We start from the raw sequence: 18,425 nt of genomic DNA, 5'->3' as shown, positions 1-18,425 counted from the left end.
GCTGCACTGAGTCTGCATTCAGATCTATAATTTAGACCCGGGGATCGAGGAAGAATACTCATTTATAGTGTTTATATAAACACGATTATCTTTATAATGATATACATTGTGGTTATCTGTATATGAAATTACGAATATCAAATGTAGCAGGGCATTAAATTACTGCTTATTTCTTTGCATTTTAACTTTGTGAACTATAAACTCATGCGTCTCCTCATGGTTTGTGTCTCATTTTGTGAGCTAACTGTCAACAACAGTTGTTCGCTCACGTTCTCCCCTGCTGGCCACTCCCACTCCTGCCCTATGCTCGTGGTGCTCCACCCCCATTAATCATGCAGTAGTCTATTCTGAAGTAGACTTTAACCGAAAGTGGGGGCCCTTTAATCAGCAAATAATATAAGTATTGCGAATGTAAACATTAAGGTTACATAGTAACCTTGTGTCCTAACAACACGCTACTTGACGAGATACGCAGTGATAAGCAATTTGGCTGTTTGCACCAGACGAAACACGATAGAAATTTAAATACAGCCATTCAGAAGCACAGAATATGCACTTTAGGATTGGGCGATGTCGACTAATTTGGCATCGTATGATGTGTAATGTAAAGCATTGCGATGGACGAATTTCAGTGAATTAATTATTTATGAATAATTAATTATTCATAACGAATCAATTATTTGTAGCCTACTGTTTCAACTACCTGACCCGCATGGTCTTTGTTTTACCCATAACCAAATCAGCAGTATGGTGTAGACAGAGATCATTTCAGAAATGCTAGATAAAACGCCAGTGTGGACGTGGAACGCTTTCGTTGTAAAATGCCATTTTAAAACTAAGACGTATTCATGTAAACGGGGCCTGAGTGTGTATTTTTTGCGAGTGGGTTGCTGCTGTGATGGGGTGGGGTGAAGGATTGCGGTGCCGGCGCAGCATCATGATGTCTATCAGCGGTGGATGATGACATCGACCAAACCCTTGTTCACTTACTCACGAAATGGTTTATAATCTAATAAATACATATCAAACGTCTTTACATCTTTAGATGTAGATGCTAAATCACTGATATTTGTCGGTTTTCATTGAGTCACAGCTCTAAAGTTCAATTTCAAATGGTTTATTTTATTCTCCAGATCTGATGTGAACTATCTGCTGCTGCTTTCAGTAGTACGGCAATAAACATAATGTAAAATGGCATTCAAACTCACATTATTAGCATTTAAAACTGAATAAAGCACATGAGCTGCTCCTGAGCTGATCATTGTCAGTTTTCTGTGTTTCAGCTGCAGGAAATAGAAGCCGTTTCTAATATATCAATTCGAGGTGTTGGTTAGAACAAAAAAAAATCCTTTTATTATGGAAAACATTCCTTCTAATTGCTTTTATTCAGAACACGGTCCAAATTAGACTTTAATTTAGTTTTAATCATTAGACTCACTCCTGTTAGTGCTCAATCTGGCAACCTGCGCTTGCGTTTGTTTTGACCCAGGAGTGCAATACCTAGTTCAACCACTGGGTGTCAAACTTACATCCTGCACATTTACAGTAGGGCTGAACAATATATTAATACTGCAATGTGTGAATCTGGAATAAAAGTCACATCACAGGATTAGATTATTTTTAGTTTTATAGCTTTTTATTATTTATACAATGATGACCATGTTAGTTGACATTTGAGTGTTTGATAGACATTTGAATGAACATTATTCAGCAATGCTGATGCTGAAACACATCTACAATAAGCCCAAAAGGTTGATCACACGACAAATAAGTCATCAATAGAAGACTATAAGAAGGAGAAAATAATAATTCAATGTTGACCTGCTCTTTTGTCTATGTGTTGTTGTCTCTTTGCTCAGCTCACCTCTTCATGTCTTCAAATGACAGTGGTTTGTTCACGTTACACTGACAGTCATATGTAATCTTACCCAAAGTACACAGTCTGAGTCGATAGGAGCCATGATAATTAGTTCACCTTTCAAGTCTTCTGGTTTTTGAGTCGTTTGTTCGTCACGTGACAGAATGACTCAAACACGAGGACTCGAGAGATGAACGGATCAATTCTTTTTCCGGCTCTAAACGCATATGATTGGTCCGTGAGGAACGAATGACTCAGACCCGATAGAAGACTCGAGAGATGAACGGATCAATTCATCTTCCGGCTCTAAATGCATGTGATTGGCTTCTGCCGTTCCACGATGAACGACTCAAAAGACTTGAAATGAACGATACCACCTGCACAAACGTGCGCACACGGGCATGAACGAATCACTCCCTGAGAGGACTCGTAGTTCCCGAGTCATATTGAAGATTCGTTCAAAATGAACGCATCGTTCATGAACGACCCATCACTAATGCACAGATCGTAAAAATGTCTATCTACAGTCGTACCTGTTTCAGACAAAATCTGTTCAAAGTGATTCATATTCAACTCAAATCAAATGCGGCGTCACGCGAACTGTTCTTTCAAGTCTCAAAAAAAAATAAAAATAAAACGTGCGCTCCGCCAGCCGAAATCATGTTACGCACCCAAAATTAACCTCTGCAAACAGATCGATGATGCACATTTGCCGTCTGCACTCAAGCCAACTAGCGAACGCGTCGAGTATAAACCAGGCTTTAGACTCCCAGGACTTCCTGCTGATCTTTTTGATTTTTTATTATAATTTATGCAAATGCACTGCACAGAAAAAACTTAATCATATCAGTCTAATTAAATGAACGAAATCCGTCCAAATACAGCTATTCAAATCATCTGGGGCCTCATGTATCACTGCTGCGTACGCACAAACTTTGCGTACGCCAGGTTTCACGCTCAGAATCGCTCACGTTTGGATTTACTAACAATGAACTGAACGTGGGAATGTGCACAGCTCCACGGCAGCTTTCTGGCTGGTGTACGCACATTTTTTGTGCGTGTCTGTTTTATTTCCATTTGCGACTCCTAGAGGCAGTTGTGTTAAATTCTTCTCTACAAAGTGTCTGAGCCTTGAAACGGCAGCTGTATGAGACGGGTTCAGCAGGTATATAAGGTTTCCATACCATACAGTTGACCAGCCAAACATTAAAGAGCAATTTGCAGCAGTCGCCTGTTTTCCCAATGTAATCTGAGCGATCTACTGCACGCACATTGCTATAAAGACACTATCTGAAGATGAATTTGCATGCGTGAATCAGAAACATTTCCATTCAATAAATGTGCAAATAAAATATGATGCACAAACTTATTGATGATTCCTACTTGTCTTTCTCGTGATAAATAGTAGGCAAAATCTGATATGTAGCGGGGAAAAAAAGAAGAGAGAGTTCATCAGACGCTGGATTCGAGCAAAGTTCATGCTCGAACGTATCAATTCATGATCACATGCGTCTTACGAGTAGCGCCACTGAGACTGTTCAGCGTCCTGCAACATTTTACAGATATAAACCACACTATTTCTTGTTTCTTGTTAATGCACTCAGTGCGATGTTCAGAGCCAACTGTGTTGACCGCATCAGCTAAACTCTCCCACTCAATTTTTTTCTTTTGTTGTTAATTCCGGAGAACAAACTTGCAAATAACAGCGCTTTTCTCCGGTCTACCTCCGAAAGCAGCACCTCCAATTCACATTCTGTTCAAAGATTCTCTTTTTGCTTGCTTTTGCCGTTGCTTTTTCGTTGGGTTTTGCCATTAGCATAGTCATTAGCATTAGCATATTCATACGGGGGAGGAGGCAGGGAGGGGTTTTGTGCTCGTGCATGTTGCGCTCAGTTTCACGTTCATTCGGATGTACAAAAGAATATGCGTGAGATTCGGCGTACGCAGTGTTTCATACATCTAAATTTTTTTCTGCGTACGCACATTTACAGCTTTGTGCGTACGCAATGTTTTAGTAAGATTTCCACGTAAGTCTTCGTACATGAGGCCCCTGGTGAATTTTTGTTCATATCGCAATATACATTGCAGCAAAACAAAACATTGCAATGTGAGATCATGCAGCCCTGACTTAAAGGGATAGCTCACTCATAAAAAAAGACATTTCCTCTATTTAATCACCCTCAGGTCATCCGAGATGAAAATTCTCAGTCATTTGCTGCACATCACAACCGGTTAACAATGACAGAAAGGCTGTTTGTACTGTCCAGAACAGAGCCTCTCCTTATTGTTCATACTGAAAGACTGAACTGTTTTCTCATCTGTGTGTTTTGTTTCCTAAATAATGTGAAACGTGGGAACGTTTTTAACAGAAAATCCTGTTTATAATTTTATCTATACATTTAGAATGATCTCATTCAATAAATCATAATAATAAGCATGCGCAATATTGATTGTGTGCACTTTAAAATACCCCTGAATTATTATTATTATTTTTTAAACAACAACGCGGGGAAGCCTTCACACACTGAGGAGCGATCACAAACCGAAAGCGGCAAGAGCGTCAAAGTATCCAGAAGTCATTCATTTTTAATGAGAACCGGCGGCGAGAAACAGCGCAGCTCGTCTTCTCCGGTGTGCGCGTCGAGGAGAGTTGAAATCAAGTCAACTTTATAGTATGAGCTATGACGTGGTTCGGCGGCAAGCAATCAGAATGAAGTAGTCCACCGCTTGAGAGGTGTTCAGAGAACACAGACCTGTGAACTTTGGTTCCGACCACAGTTGTTCCCAAGAGTTTGATTATTGCGGTTGCCGGATTTTCAATTATTGAAAATCGCGACGACGCGGGGCCACCTAATCACGCGGGGCCCCCCCGCGGTGCGCGCCCTGCGGGCCCGTCCGCTACGCCACTGCCTGTGCATGCATATTGGACCATCCTTATTGTCGAACCCTGCTTTTAAGAATTATTATCTTGGAAAATTATTTTCAACTGGCCAAAGTGGCAAGTGGGAGTGTCTGTCTTACCCGCCACCGCTGAAACCTACCCGCATTTGGCGGGTTGGCGAGTGTTAATGTAAAGCCCATGTATATTCCCAGGGATGGGTTGCAGCTGGAAGGGCATCCGCTGCGTGAAAACTTGCTGGATAAGTTGGCGATTCATTCCGCTGTGGCTACCCCGGATATATATATATATATATATATATATATATATATATATATATATATATATATATATATATATATATATATATATATGGATATATATAGTACGATTATATTTATTACACATGTACATATGTATACAGTACACATGTATATATTATGTAAATAAAAACATTTATCTTGTATGTTATTAGCCGCTATATCCGCTTGTTAAGTGGTGACGTGTTTGTGACGTATGTAATACTGTTTCCAGGTCCAAGCCGCCACTTGTTTGAGTGGAGAAATCATTTGTTTATGATCGCGTTTTATTCCTGTCACACATTAAAGTTAATTTTATATAAAGTCATAATGTACACAATAATCTCTGAGCTTGCTGCATAACAAATACCAACATTTTAACAATTTATAAAAAATTAATCACTTTCTGGCCATCGGATATTAGGCATGGACATATATACTGCCATCGTGGCTTTCGAAAGCCTTAAATCGATTTGTAAACGTTTATTATTACCATTTCATGAGTCTCCCCATTCAGTTGAATAGAGTGCTTGAACCCGGAAGCCGCTTCGCGTGACGTCACACTTAATAAGTGGATATCAATAGACAACACTAGTTATTATACCTTCATTCATTCATTCATTTTCTTTTCGGCTTAGTCCCTTTATTAATCCGGGGTCGCCACAGCGGAATGAACCTACAATTTATTCATTACAGCGGATGCCCTTACAGCTGCAACCCATCTCTGGGAAACATCCACACACACTCATAAACTACGGACAATTTAGCCTACCCAATTCACCTGTACCACATGTAAACCCACATGAACGCAGGGAGAACATGCAAACTCCACACAGAAACACCATCTGACCCAGCTGAGGCTAAAACCAGCGACTTTCTTGTTGTGAGGCGACAGCACTACTCACTGCGCCACTGCGTCGCCCTAGTTATTATACGTATTTATTTTTTTTCTTTGCATAATTTTTTGCAATACCTACAGAATATCTACAGAAGCCTAATCTCAGTTACTCATCCTCATGCGTTTCCAACTCCACTGAAAGAGGTTTGGAGCAACACGAGAACGAATAAATGACATGAATGTTTGCATTTGAGCCAACAATTCCTTTCATGCGCAGAATGCTAATAATGGTCACAGTCCATGCCTATGTGTAGTAATACATTTAAGTGACCAATATTCTGCATTTGGCGCTTAAATAAATGGAAATAACGTATGAAGTGAGCTCTACTGAGTGTTTATAGAGAGCGAACACACGCCTGACCCCTTGAGAAAACACATGGAAAGATTTAAATGTTGTGACACGGCTCTTTGAGTCTTTGGGAGTGGTACTTTGGATGCCGAAGACTGCGTAATAGTGCGTTCAATTACTCCGTCAATGGGGCCAGTCTTAGATATGTTAGTGTGCTAAATCTCCAACGTCAATTGGCCTTTTGGCACAGTTTGCTGGCCACTTTATTAGGTACAACTTGAAAGAACTGTGTTGGACACTCTATTGCTTTCAGAGCAGCCTTTATCCCACATATAATAATCATAAATATTTATAATAATAATAATAATATGTATAATAATAATAATAATAATAATACTCATTATTATTATTATTAATAAATGATAATTTTTTGTTACAAAAGGAGTTTTTTTCATATTTTTCCTGTTTTTAGATGCAGATATTTATCTTTTTCCTGTTTTTAGATGCAGATATTTATCTTTTTCCTGTTTTAGATGCAGATATTTATCTTTTTCCTGTTTTTAGATGCAGATATTTCACTTTTTCCTGTTTTTAGATGCAGATATTTCACTTTTTCCTGTTTTTAGATGCAAATATTTCACTTTTTCCTGTTTTTAAGTGCAGATATTTCACTTTTTCCTGTTTTTAGATGCAGATATTTCACTTTTTCCTGTTTTTAGATGTAAATATTTCACTTTTTCCTGTTTTTAGATGCAGATATTTCACTTTTTCCTGTTTTTAGATGTAAATATTTCACTTTTTCCTGTTTTTAAGTGCAGATATTACACTTAGATGCAGATATTTCACTTTTTCCTGTTTTTAGATGCAGATATTTCACTTTTTCCTGTTTTTAGATGCAGATATTTATCTTTTTCCTGTTTTTAGATGTAGATATTTATCTTTTTCCTGTTTTTAGATGCAGATATTTCACTTTTTCCTGTTTTTAGATGCAGATATTTATCTTTTTCCTGTTTTAGATGCAGATATTTATCTTTTTCCTGTTTTTAGATGCAGATATTTCACTTTTTCCTGTTTTTAGATGCAGATATTTCACTTTTTCCTGTTTTTAGATGCAAATATTTCACTTTTTCCTGTTTTTAAGTGCAGATATTACACTTAGATGCAGATATTTCACTTTTTCCTGTTTTTAGATGCAGATATTTCACTTTTTCCTGTTTTTAGATGCAGATATTTATCTTTTTCCTGTTTTTAGATGTAGATATTTATCTTTTTCCTGTTTTTAGATGCAGATATTTCACTTTTTTCTGTTTTTAGATGCAGATATTTATCTTTTTCCTGTTTTTAGATGCAGATAATTCACTTTTTCCTGTTTTTAGATGCAGATATTTCACTTTTTCCTGTTTTTAGATGCAAATATTTCACTTTTTCCTGTTTTTAAGTGCAGATATTTCACTTTTTCCTGTTTTTAGATGCAGATATTTCACTTTTTCCTGTTTTTAGATGTAAATATTTCACTTTTTCCTGTTTTTAGATGCAGATATTTCACTTTTTCCTGTTTTTAGATGTAAATATTTCACTTTTTCCTGTTTTTAAGTGCAGATATTACACTTAGATGCAGATATTTCACTTTTTCCTGTTTTTAGATGCAGATATTTCACTTTTTTCTGTTTTTAGATGCAGATATTTTACTTTTTCCTGTTTTTAGATGCAGATATTTATCTTTTTCCTGTTTTTAGATGCAGATATTTCACTTTTTCCTGTTTTTAGATGCAGATATTTCACTTTTTTCTGTTTTTAGATGCAGATATTGTACTTTTTCCTGTTTTTAGATGCAGATATTTATCTTTTTCCTGTTTTTAGATGCAGATATTTCACTTTTTCCTGTTTTTAGATGCAGATATTTCACATTTTTCTGTTTTTAAAAGCAGATAATTCACTTTTTCTGGTTTTTACAAGCAGATTTTTCACTTTTTCCTGTTTTTACAAGCAGATATTTCACTTTTTCCTGTTTTTAGATGCAGATATTTATCTTTTTCCTGTTTTTAGATGCAGATATTTCACTTTTTCCTGTTTTTAGATGCAGATATTTCACTTTTTTCTGTTTTTAGATGCAGATATTTTACTTTTTCCTGTTTTTAGATGCAGATATTTATCTTTTTCCTGTTTTTAGATGCAGATATTTCACTTTTTTCTGTTTTTAGATGCAGATATTTCACTTTTTTCTGTTTTTAGATGCAGATATTTTACTTTTTCCTGTTTTTAGATGCAGATATTTATCTTTTTCCTGTTTTTAGATGCAGATATTTCACTTTTTCCTGTTTTTAGATGCAGATAATTCACTTTTTCCTGTTTTTAGATGCAGATATTTCACTTTTTCCTGTTTTTAAAAGCAGATATTTATCTTTTTCCTGTTTTTAGATGCAGATATTTCACTTTTTCCTGTTTTTAGATGCAGATATTTCACTTTTTCCTGTTTTTAGATGCAGATATTTCACTTTTTCCTGTTTTTAGATGCAGATATTTATCTTTTTCCTGTTTTTAGATGCAGATATTTCACTTTTTCCTGTTTTTAAAAGCAGATATTTATCTTTTTCCTGTTTTTAGATGCAGATATTTCACTTTTTCTGTTTTTACATGCAGATATTCACTTTTTCCTGTTTTTACGTGCAGATATTTCACTTTTTCCTGTTTTTAAGTGCCGATATTACACTGTTTTTCTGTTTTTAAGTGCCGATATTACACTTTTTTTCAGTTTTTAAGTGCAGATATTACACTTTTATGGTGATGAATATGTTATTTTCATTGTCTCATAAGTGAAATAACTGCATATAAACATAGGAGACTGAAAAAAATGCTAATCTTAAAGGAAAATGTCAGATGGCTTTTAGATGACTCTTTATATAAGGCTAAATATGGACGCTTGCATAACATTATTGAGAAATGTTATGAAAAAATTGACATAAAACACCCATTTTTGCTATATCTTGAAATATATGTTGCATATATGAAATATTTTATATATACCAAATCCAAATATGAATTTCGGCCACTATATTAGGTACACCTTACAAGTACCAGGTTGGACCACCTTTTGCCTTTAGAACTGCCTTAATGCTTCATTGCATAGATTCAACGAGGCACTGGAAATATTTCTCAGAGATTTCGCTCCATATTAGCATGTTAGCATCACACAGTTGCTGCAGATTTGTCGGCTGCACATCCATGATGCTTATCTCCCGTTCCACCACAAAGGTGCTCTGTTGGATTGGGATATGCTGACTGTGGAGGCCATTTGAGCACAGTGAACTCATTGTCATGTTCAAGAAACCAGTCTGAGATGATTGGCGCTTTATAACATGGTGCTTTGTCCTGCTGGAAGTAGCCATCAGAAGATGGAGACACTGTGCAAAGAGATGGACATGGTCAGCAACAATACTTAGGTAGGCTGTGGCGTTGACACCATGCTCAGTTGGTACTAATGAGCCCAAAGTGTGCCAAGAAAATATCCCTCACACCATTACACCACCACCACCAGCCTGAACTGTTGATACAAGGCAGGATGGATCCATGCTTTCATGTTGCTGACGCCAAATTCTGACCCGACCATCCGAATGTGTCAGCAGAAATGGAGACTCATCAGAGCAGGCAACGTTTCTCCAATCTTCTATTGTCCAGTTTTGGTGAGTCTGTGTGAATTGTAGCCTCAGTTTCCTGTTCTTAGCTGACAATGGTGGCAAATTTGCGTTAACTAGCAGTTGGTAAGGTGTACCTAATAAAGTGGCCGGTGAGTGTATGTCATTTTCATACGTCAGATTTCTATGTGGGATGCTTCATAGCACAGATTCAGAAATATGCTGAATATATTTTGGGAGATAAATGAGATATTGGTCGATATTTACATGAGATCTGTTGATCCACGATGTAAATCTCTAGTTCCAGCACATAATGAGGAGGCTTTGTTGGATTGAGATCTGGTGGATGTCATATTTGGTATACTGAGCTCATTTTATATTTGAGAAAAAAGGGGCTGTAATCACAAAACAACAAACTAAAGGGGATAGTTCACCCCAAAAATGAAAATGCACTCAATATATGCTCTGCCTCAAGTGGTTTTAAACCCTTAAGGAATTTCTTTCTTCTGTTGAACACAAAAGAAGATATGTTGAAAACGTGTAACCATTGACTTCCATTGTATAAAAAACAAACACTAAGGAAGTCAATGGTTACCGATTTCCAGCATTTTTCTTCCATTGTGTTTAACAGAAAAAATAAACTAAAAAAATAATAGTTTTAAACAAGTTTGAGTTAGTAAAACACGACTGAATTTTTATTTTCGAGTGAACTATCCCAACTATCCTTACATGAGTGATAGAAAGCAAGCCTGTTTTCATTGTAAACGTGTCCTGTTTATACGCTGTCATCGCTCTGATGTCTAGTGCGGAAAGATAGCGTGCCCTTCAAAGACAGCGATTCGTTTGAAGGGTGTAAACAGTCCACGTGCTGATGTTATGGAGATTAAGGGTTACTTTGTGCTTTGTGGAATCAAACGAAAGCTTTAAACGTGAGTCACTAAAATCACAGGTTTCACACAACATCTATTTATGTGTTGAACTGATTCTGCATTCGCCTGAGAAATCTCCATCTGCACAGGTCTGCAGTTCCACCGCCTCAGGCTGTTCAATTATACCTGACTTTCCTGGCAAAGATAATTAAAGAAACACAATACAGATGAATATTTGTCCAATCTATAAAGCACCTAATAAAAAACGGCGTGTGCTTTAATTTCAGAACATTTATTATATATCTCTGTCAGCTTACAGACGCCTCTCATATGGAGAATGAAGCCTCATGCAGTGCTCAGGTGTGAGTTCCTCACAGACTTCAGTCCAAAATCTTGATGCTTCTCTCGTCTATCAAATCTGAGCTTTATTTAGGATTTTCTATTGGATTCGGATCAGGTGATTGGCTAGGCCATTCTACAGCTTGATTTTCTTTCTCTGAAAGCCTCTGAGAGTCTCCTTGGCTGTGTTTTGGATCATTGTCTTGCTGAAATGTCCACCCTGATTTGATCTTCACCCTCCTGCTAGTGTAGATGTTGGACTGAAGCAGCTAAAAGGATCTTCAAATATGGAAATCTGACACTGTGATATTTTGTTTTTCTGCGATATTAATACAATTTCACCAGATGGCTTAAATAGCTCAATTCAGAAAGAATTCATTAATTGTGATTGATATGGGGTGATTTTTAAGGGTGTAAGTCATGTATAAAAATAATTAACAAATAGCAAGCTAAAATAATTACGATAAAGCAACAGAAACAGTAAAATAAACAGTGCCTAATGGTTTTCTGAGAGAGTCAAACAGTATTCAGGTATAGAAATTGAATAATTGAATAATGAACACTGCATTAATTCAGTAAAATAACTCCTCATTTAAGTTACAAATGTACATTTAAAATGCTTCTAATGTATTCTTAAAATGCTTTTAAAACACATGCAAGTGATAAACTTGAACTCTTTTATGGTTAAACTTTGCAATGACTCATGCTTTACAAATCTCATGTATTGTATAACATTATAATGTATAACTGTTGTAGATCCTGCAATGTGACTATTGCAGATGCACACATCGTGATATTGATGCTGAAACGATATATTATATTATAAACGATAGGGCTGCACGATACATCGTTTCAGCATCTCGAAATCGGGATGTGCGCATCCGTAATAGTCACATCGCAGGAGGTGTGATGCAAAGCAAAAAAATAAAAAATTTATATATATATAATTTTTTATCATACTAGCATGTGTGAAAGTATTTAAAACAAGTGTGTTACAACTGGCCCTGTGTTAGGTTCTGCCCCGCTCTCCCCTATTTTAATTGCATGTATTTAATTACTTATTTAATTAACTTCGGAAGACAACTCAGGCTCGCCGAAAACACTCTAGCTGCCTTTTCTCTGCCAAAAAACTCATACCGGAACTGGGTTTACAAGTTGTTGACGTACTTTCAGTTTTTGCGTAAAAGGTCTATTTGGATAAGCACGAATAACGTGTTTTTACCAATACTTATTTCGAGGCTGCTGCTCCACACAGCAACAGAGAAGGCTTGGCAGAGCGAAAAATACTTTACTGCATCACTATTTTTGTTAAATAATTTTTTGTATCTGAACTGGGTTCCAGAGGCAGTTTATAAACTTGTAGCGTACTTAAAGCGGAGTTTGATCTGTATATTATTCCATTACGCTGCATTATTGACGTCTGCAATCTGTTGCTCTCTGTTTACGCAAGTTAGCGCGATAATTAAGACAATAGACTGTTGACAGAGTAACGTTAACGTTCGGTTCTAAAGGTTAAAACGATGCTTGTGTAGTTGTGTCGAATTGTATGCACTTATAGGAGTTTTATGGTATATTTAAATTACTGTCATTTGCAGACATCAAGATAGTTGCTAAGCTAGTTAACCTTAGCATAGCTTCCCGTCACTTATAGATATATACATCTATGCCCGTCACTTGTTAACTTTTAGGCACCCAAATAGATGAGTGAGGCTGCTGCTGAGTCATTCTTGGTCCTCCACAAGCCAAAAAAAAAAAACTTGCTCTAGTTCTTTGTGGAAGAATTTTACAGTCAGTGGTGCAGCAGATAAAACAGTGATACTGTATGTAATGTGGGCAAAAGTATATCTTAAGTATATATATATAAAAAAAATAAAATAAAATCGCAATACATAATCGCAGGGAATATCACAATGTCAATTTTTTCCAATATCGTGCAGCCCTAATAAACGATAAATATATAATATTATTTATCGACCCACAACCATAGGATTGGGTCTTAGGCCCCGTTTACACTAGTGCGTTTTAGTTTTAAAACTGCGTTTTAGATCAAAAATGATCCGCGTCCACACTAGCGTTTCACCTAGCATTTCTGAACATATCTCCGTCCACACTACGCCACCAAAAACGTATATCACGTGACCATTCGCACACTCTGGGCATGCGCGTTCTAGTATAAACAGGAAGCATGCGTCTCGCTCTGCATTTGGTTATTGTTTGTCAACAAACGCTGGTTGAACACTGGAATGGCAAAGAAAGCAAGAGAGGTATTTCTGTGGACAGACGACGAGGTCGAGTTGTTACTAAACGTAACAAATGAATAACTGCACAATGGCGTCTAAAACAGACAATAGTGCAAACAACGCTCCCATTTCTGTGTGCATGTTGTTGTTTACAGTGAAAGCTGGTCTGCTGTCTTCCGGTAGCGTTGAAGCCATGTGTTATAGTCATGTGATGGAGGCTTGACGAATAAGGGAAGGATACGCAATGACACAAAAGCCCCAATCAGGTAGCGAATCTCAGCAGCCCCGCCTCCGTTTTCAGATGTCTCCGTTTTCCCTCATCCACACTGAGACGGAGCAGCAGCGTTTCAGAATGAAAACAGCCTCTTCCAAAACGCTCCGCTTTCGGCGCTCAAAAACTCCTGCGTAGTGTGGACGGATGGCGTAACCGTAGCAAATCTCTTGCGTTTTCAAAATGAAACGCATTATTGTAAACGGAGCCTCAGTTTGGTGCCTAAAAAAAAACAACCACTATCACTTCTCAAGATCAGCTGCCAAACAAGAAAGAAACAGTCCTCACAGTAATGCAAAGTGATCGGCAACGGCTACTTAAATGAACCACTTAAAGGATTATGATTTGGCACATTAGGGAACAGGGTCAAAGGGGAACAAAGTTCTTGCCAAAACACATCTATAATCCTGCTGAGCTTCACAGCTGCTCAGAAACCAGGAGGAGCAGCTGAGGACTGATATAATCAAATGAAACCCGAGTCGTTTTAACTCTATTTCCATTAACCATTGGGTTTTCTAAGTATCTATGTTGTGTATAGCCTTTATCCAGTGCTGTCTTTTCTTCAACTAACAAAAGACGTCTACTAATAAAAGTCTCTTTAAATATTTAGCTTTACTCAAAAATGCAAATGTCCTTTCTCTTTGAAGTTGGGTGTTTTAGGAGTCAAAGCCAATGCATTAAAAGCTATTTACATCAGAAAAGTTACAGATTTCAGAGCCATTGCTATCAAACATCATCAAATGACACTAATAGATACTTGCCAAAAGGCCCAGTTGACTAAACACTTTACATCATCAAGTAAAAAGCATAACAAACGAAAGGATTGCTTCTTGCAACAGAGATTTCCAAATGAGGATTGGAAAATGTCTGTGCTTGAGTTTATCAAGCGTGTTTAATCAGGACCTGTCGTGGAGTTTTGATTAGCACATCATTTATATTCAAAGCAGATGACGCCATGCTTATATTCCAAGAGTCTACACGTGATCATGTGATTATTATATTGCTTTGAGGAACCCTCCACTTTATTCTTGGAAAAACGACTAAAAACTCAACTATTTAGTCTCCACTTCACTTCCTAATCTGCAATTGCCTCTCTGGATATCACACTAACTGTACACAAAAAACAAACAAAACAAAAAAATACTAATACTTTCCTTCTTAGACTTTACAGACCTGAAACTTGCCTACAGCACTTATTCATTGTTGCTCTTATAGTTGTGTAAATTGCTTCCTTGTCCTTATTTGTAAGTCGCTTTGGATAAAAGCATCTGCTAAATGACTAAATGTAAATGTAAATAAGCTCATTTTATGAGTGAGGTGGAGTTTATTCATATACTAATTTAAAGAGGATCATGTGCTTATGATTGCTTGCAGATTATCCAATTTATGATTGACCAATCAGACGATAAGTTCTATATGACAGCCATCTTCGTTTTGAAGAATCCCCCCCTTGCACCCCTACTCCTCCTCCTTTCCTAGATGGGTGGCACGGTGGCCCAGTGGTTAGCACTGTTGCCTCACAGCCAGAACATCACTATAGTTGTAGTCCTTACCAAGCTAGCTGACGTTTCTGTGCAGAGTCTACACGTTCTCCACGTGCTCAAGTGGGTTTCTCCTGGGTTCCCCACCGTTCAAAAACATGCAGCTTAGGTTAATTGACTTATCCAAATCAGCACCATAGACATGCTCCTAGTCAGTAGTTCTCTCTTAAGAGCGATCACGATCTGTTCATTAGCTTCTACAGCAGGGGAGTTCTCCAGCTCTACCTGAGCTCAAACTCCCCTCTCGCCTTGCAAACGGGAGGGAGCCCCAGGCTCGAGGATCTTATGAGCTCAAGGCTCTCTCCCAGGACAGCATGCCAAACAAGCTTTATAATCAATCATCAGCTAAGTCTTAACTCTTGAAACAGTCAAGTTGTACCATTTTTAAATCCATTCAGCTGATCTTCGGGTCACTTTTAGCTTAGCTTAGCACAAATCAATTAATTGGATTAGACCGTTAGCATCCATAGCGAAGCTCCTTCGTTATTATGCCAGAATGGGAGTATAGTTCCTAGCCATTTTAACCTATAACTTGCATATGTCAGTCTTAGCACAGGAAGGGTCAAGCTTTACATAGAAACATTATCTGAAACCCTATTTGAAATTTTTGAGACGCTAATGGTCTAATCCGATTCAATGATGTATGCTAAGCTAAGCTAAAAGTGCTCCAGCCAGACCTGAAGATCAGCTAAATTAATTGAAAAATTGTAAAAGTCAACTGTTTAACTCAAGGTGACCTGTAATTTACTCTATTACCCTATTTATACCCTATTTATACCCTATTACCCTATTTATTTAAAAACTACTGTTCCTTTAAAGGCAAAGCAAGACTACTTAAACAATTGGCATTGTTGTCAAGCACTGGCAGCTTCATTTGTTGTTTACTGCAAAACACTAAGATTTAACGTCAAGGCGGTAACAGCAACCTGGCTTAAACGTCCAAAAACAAGAGAAGTACAATGTTAGCAGCATCAGAGTATTGAGTCACTGTTTACACTGGACTGTCTTAAAGCAGATTCACCAATCACATTTGTAATTATTTCAGCAACAAGAGACTTTCCCCCCTCCCTTAACAGCAGAATCAGCGCCTCTTCCCAGAAGATACGTTCCCAAGTTGTGCAAGACTAAGATTCTTGCAATGCTTATGTGAATTAGTTGGTGGTCTGGCGCTGTTTCTAAACCAAGGCTGTCTTCTGATCAACTGTGCATTCAGGACGTTTACCCACATTTGAAATCTCAAAGAATGGGCTGTTTTCCCTGAGCTTGACCCCACTGTACACAATGGAGAGTCACAAAGGAATGTAAATGGTAACAGTGCTCTCTGTCAACAGCACAGTCAGTATAGATAAGAGTTAGCCGGTCTGTGTTTGGTTAACCGGCAGCCTGCAAAACACAGCATGTTTGACAGTCGTTACACTAAAAAGGCTTCAGGGTCATTTGGGGTGGGAGCAAATTCTTAGCTGAAACAATTGTGCCATAAAGTGGCCTCATAGGGCAATTCAGCACAGCAGACCAATGAAGCATCCTCAATGCTTGTCTAATGCATTGCATTAAAATCAATGCCACCAGAGGAGTTGGCATACTTCTCTGCACTGAACTGGATAGTAATGAATTATATGCAATCTGGATTAATTAACCAGATTCCAAAAATCAAGTAGTTTCAATTAGAGTAAGTTTTTAAAAATTATTTAGAATGTTACAATAATAATAATAATTAATGTTATCATAAATATGTAATCTAAGAGACTATATTACTAAGTACACATTTGATCATGTAATCAAATACGGGTTACAAAAGCCGTAATCTAAATGTAATCCAAAAGTAGCCAGATTACACTACCGTAAATATGTAATCCAAGAGTTATATTAGACTAAAATGTTATCATGTAATCAAATAAGAGTTAACACAAACGTAATCCTAATGTAATCCAAAAATAGCCAGATTACATTACGATAAATGAGTAATCTAATAGTTTGTATTATAGAATACAAATGAGGGTTAGCACAAAAGTAATCGAAGTACTTTTAATTTACATTTAGATTACATTACCATGTGTATTCTAATAGTTTATATTACTAACAGCACAAAAGTAATCTAAATGTAATCCAAAAGTAGTCAGATAATGATACCATGAATATGTAATCCAAGAGTTTATTATTACAGACTACAAATCGTATCATGCAATCAAATAAGGGTTAACACAAAAGTAAAATAAATATAATCAAATAGAAGCCAACAGCACAAACGTTATCTAAATGTAATCCAAAAGTAGTCACATTACATTACCATAATTATGTAATCTAAGATATCATATTAAAGACTACAAATTTTACCATGTAATGATTTCTTAGAGATTATAATACAGACTATAAATTGTATCATGTAATCAAATAACGGTTAGCACAAAAGTAATCTAAATGTAATCCAACAGTAGCCAGATTACGTGACCCAAAATGTGTACTCTAAATGGCAAATTTTGTGTATTTTGCAACCAATAACTGATTACAATTCATAAATAATCCACCCAGCTCTGATCAAACCAATATGATTTAGCTTATAGCAGCATGGTAACTTATCTGTTATTTTTTTCACAAAATCTGCACAAAATTAATCTAAATGTAATCCAAAAGTAGCCAGATCACACACACACACACACACACTCACTCACACACACACACACACACACACACACACATATATATATACAGATTATCATAAATGTGTAAACTAAGATATCATATTACACACTACAAATTTTATCATAAGAGTTAGCACAAAAGTAATCTAAATGTAATCCAATGGTAGCCAACAGCACAAAAGTAATCTAAATGTAATCCAATGGTAGCCAACAGTACAAAAGTAATCTAAATGTAATCCAATAGTAGCCAACAGCACAAAAGTAATCTAAATGTAATCTAATGGTAGCCAACAGCACAAAAGTAATCAAAATGTAATCTAATGGTAGCCAACAGCACAAAAGTAATCTAAGTGTAATCCAATAGTAGCCAACAGCACAAAAGTAATCTAAATGCAATCCAATGGTAGCCAAAAGCACAAAAGTAATCTAAATGTAATCCAATAGTAGCCAACAGCACAAAAGTAATTTAAATGTAATCTAATGGTAGCCAACAGCACAAAAGTAATCTAAATGTAATCTAATGGTAGCCAACAGCACAAAAGTAATCTAAGTGTAATCCAATAGTAGCCAACAGCACAAAAGTAATCTAAATGCAATCCAATGGTAGCCAACAGTACAAAAGTAATCTAAATGTAATCTAATGGTAGCCAACAGCACAAAAGTAATCTAAAT

General features: G+C 36.8%; 1 protein-coding gene across 1 annotated transcript in view; it reads left to right on the top strand.

Annotated features, from left to right (window-relative positions):
• The window catches only part of hapln1b (hyaluronan and proteoglycan link protein 1b), a 61,703-nt gene that overhangs the window by 21,335 nt on the left and 21,943 nt on the right, over positions 1-18,425 (top strand). The gene's annotated exons all lie outside the window — the stretch shown is intronic.

Source organism: Danio rerio, chromosome 10 (assembly GCF_052040795.2).
Source record: "Danio rerio strain M-AB ecotype USA chromosome 10, GRCz13ab, whole genome shotgun sequence".
In the NCBI taxonomy this organism is placed as follows: domain Eukaryota; kingdom Metazoa; phylum Chordata; class Actinopteri; order Cypriniformes; family Danionidae; genus Danio; species Danio rerio.
Note: the sequence above shows the minus strand (reverse complement) of the source record. Positions and strands in the feature narration are given on the sequence as shown.